Raw genomic sequence first — 3,594 nt, 5'->3', positions numbered from 1 at the left:
AAAACATCAGCAACTGTTTTGATATACTTCCTGTTGTCCTCTACTTTTTTTTGGTACCGTTTGTCCATTGCCTGGAGTAAAGATGTATTGTTCTCAACACCCCGCTGATATTCCGTCCATGCCGCCATTGCATTAAGATGGTGCTCTGCTCTTGCATGTAAGCGGAAACCTCCATCTTTATACGTGGCCTTTTTCCAGTTTGAAAAGCCAGTAGCTGAGGTGAACGTTGTCTCTGGAACACAGGGCAGTGAAAAATGCCTACATGCAAAACAAAAAGCACTGGCACTGGGAGTATTCCACCCAGGTATAGGTTTTGTACGACGAAGCCCTGAACGCTCTGGTCCTACCCTGTCCGTGCTGGGTGCGAGGGAAGGTCTTCAGGACAGGTTGCGCAGGACCTGCAGCTCTGGTTTGAGAAATGTCTGGAAATATTAAAAATAAATCCAAAATAAGTCTGTGGAAATTAATACTCATGATCAACACTGACAATTAAAGAAAATAATAATTAAAGAAATATGCTTTTGTTATTGTTCCTATGGCAAATGTTTGAAAAATATATGCAAAGATTCTGGAATTTTTAAATGAGGATTTTATTAAACTTTATAAAAGTTGAGTTGGATCATTAAGCAACAACAACTCGAAAGTAACATTTTGATTGTCAAGCCCTTTAAAATATATAAAGGGACAACTGCATTTCAGCAGAAAATTAATACAAAAGAGTAATTCAGATGTTGAGGTGATAGGTTAATATAATTTTTAATAAATATTCTACCTTGGGGACCTTTCGGCGTAGCAAAGGTCGGATGAACTGGGGGGTTCCTGTTGCTGCTGGAGCTGCTGCAACTGCTGTAGCTGCAGCTGTCATCTGACTCAGCATGGTCAGACTCATCACCATTGTCAGTCCTCTCCCTTTGTGCATCTGAAAGTATTGATTGACAAAGTCAGCACTTAATTAACTCAATTTTTAATTGAACATACATTATAAAGTGTACATGATTATTTTTTAAATAATATATAGCATGAATATATGAACTGTTTAACAACTACACAATTTTAAGTGCGTGCTGGTTTAGTACCATGATTAAAAGGAGGTAGCCTATTTAAATTCCTTAATTCACTAAATAACTGTAATTGTGCAGAGAGCACCACACATTACACATTTTAAAGCATTTCCCTAATTCCTGCATTTTCACCTGGAAGTCCATGAGCGCTGGTCTGGCCCTGGGAATTTTGGTCAATGTTAGCTTGGCTGCATTCACCCTGATTCTCACACTCCTCCTGGTCACTCTCCCTAATTTTCTTCTTAGTGAAGAAGCTGGAGATATCTCCCTGCCTCCGTTTCATACTATAGTCTACATTGAAAAACGTGTCCACAAACACAACGAAAAGCAACATGTTATTTGTACCGTCACATCACAGTGGCAACATGATACTCTGTTGTTGACTATTAGCAAAACGCTCAACACACGAAGGATGCTAACGCTACTGAAACAGTGGAGAGATGTTTAGCCTACATTTATCCAGATGGAGAGCTAACTAAAGTAAAACACAGTGAACAATTTCCCATGCAAATTCAACCAAATTAGGCCCAAGTGGAACAGAAGTTGGCAAAACATTGTTTTTAAGAACCTGTAGTGTTCTGTTCTTACCTTAGCTCGGTGCACCTTTGAGCATCACGTCGAAAAAAAGTCCGTGACTGGTGAAGTTACACGAGTTCATGCGCGGAGCCGAGGAGCCACTTCCTTCTTTTTCCAAAATAAAAGCCTTCATGAGTTTTTAACATAGTCTAATCAAACAAGGTTTCGGCTTTGCTTCCGTCTTATCATGCAGCGTCGGTAACTTTACGCAACGCAGTGATTGACATTATGATGAGTCAATGGCCGTTGGGGGGGGCACACGGGGTGGCCAATCAGACTGCAGGGGGGGCGGGTGCCCCCCCGTGCCACCATGGAAGCCCCGCCTCTGGGGTACACATTTCAGTGGTTCAGCCAATAAGCCAGTGGGTCTTCTGATCTTTCCAGCGGTGGATCAGTCATGTACCACTGGCTTACTGGCTGAACCATTGAAATGTTGTTACATTGTCATTGTTACAGAAGCATCTCTGTTCAGAGTTTCCCAAAGGATAATATCTGACAGACAAACATGACGGTAATTATCAGTACTGAAAGGTTTCAATTTGTACCCTTTTCTACTTGTACTTATTTTGTCCTGCATTTTATCAATTAACTATTTATAACATTACCTGTGGATGATGGATTTTCAACATTTGCTGGTGCTGATTGAGTTGGTGTGGAGGGCTGTTCTTCTGTAGGTGTGTCAGGTTGTGTGTATCTTATCAATTGTGAGCATTTTGCTGTCAGTCGTTTTACTGATGCCTGTGCTTGATTATAGAATCCAGTGGTTTTTGAATCTAGGATCCAGCAGTGTTGAAAGGGTCAGTGCTGTTTGATTTTCCATAGTGTCAAACTTGTTTTGCATCGCTGACACCAAGTTCTGTCCCAGTAGTTTAGCTATGTTGTGGCTTATTTTTCACATTGTTTCATACAAGTATAACATTAACATTTTTGTCATTGGGATAACCTTTGACCCTGAGACTCTCTTTTCCTCACACAGTTCTACTGTTGCCTAGTAAAAGGGGGCAAGCAATTGCAGGCATGCAGCAGCTGTTTCATAGTCCTCGGAGGACAGAGGTCTCACGTCTGTTCTCAGCATCGCAAAAGCTGCCCCCACTGACTGTCCCTCTTTGAAAAGGCGTTGTAGCATGAGGAAAGTGCTGTTCAAATGTGTGTCCACCTCCTGAATAAGCATCACTGGACGATTCATCTACTACTGCACTTCTCTGAGCTTCTCTTTTACTGTTGTGCTGGTTTTGAAGAATGTGACTACTTTTTGTGCCAGTGTGCATAGGTCTTCTAGGCCAGGAGTTGCATCAAGAGACTTCTTCACCACTAAATTTAGTGAATGAGCAAAGCCAAGTGTATGTCTTCGATTTAAACTTCTAACAGAGGCAACCATATTAGCTCCTGCATCTGTCACAATCAAGGTCACTTTGCCTTCAATGCCCCATTCCTCCATGGGAGACCTCGTTGCAGCAGTGATGTTACCAGCTGTAGGAGCTTCAGGGAAGGCAGCACTCCCCAAAGCACTGTGGCCAGCTTTGTAGAGTCATCCACATAATGGCAGCTCACTGCTAGATATGCATCCATATTAATGGAGGTCCACATATCAGCAGTCAGGCTCACAGCCTCTACTCTCTGCATGACAGCCTTGGCCTTGGTCTTCTCCTCCTCGTATCTCTGGACCACAGTGTTCTTTAGAACACTCTGTTGACAAATAGTTTATGAAAGATCATTACAAACTGTCCTGTCTGCCTCTAGTGCAATTGGGTTCAAACCATACCTCTTTGCATCTCTTTGTGGTCTTTGTCTTTGTGATAACTTTTGGTCACTTTCTGGCTGGTATGTGATAATTTTGATGACATTTTGCAAGTGAAGGCCAGGCCCATGGGTAGGCCCATTCAGTAATTCATCCATGCCGATCAGTAGAATATGCAAGTCAACAGAGATGAGAATAGGGTTGGAGCGACACCTCGAC

At 42.2% G+C, this 3,594-nt stretch overlaps 1 long non-coding RNA gene across 1 annotated transcript; it reads right to left on the bottom strand.

Annotated features, from left to right (window-relative positions):
- Positions 1 to 300: 300 nt before the first annotated feature.
- On the bottom strand, positions 301 to 1,944 carry LOC144464216 (uncharacterized). The gene is made up of 3 exons (XR_013491986.1): positions 1,650 to 1,944; positions 773 to 919; positions 301 to 422 (listed from the first exon to the last, which is right to left on the bottom strand). It is a non-coding gene; the product is annotated as an uncharacterized LOC144464216 (long non-coding RNA).
- Positions 1,945 to 3,594: the final 1,650 nt, after the last annotated feature.

The sequence above is a fragment of the Epinephelus lanceolatus genome, chromosome 8 (genome assembly GCF_041903045.1).
Source record: "Epinephelus lanceolatus isolate andai-2023 chromosome 8, ASM4190304v1, whole genome shotgun sequence".
NCBI lineage: Eukaryota > Metazoa > Chordata > Actinopteri > Perciformes > Serranidae > Epinephelus > Epinephelus lanceolatus.
Note: the sequence above shows the minus strand (reverse complement) of the source record. Positions and strands in the feature narration are given on the sequence as shown.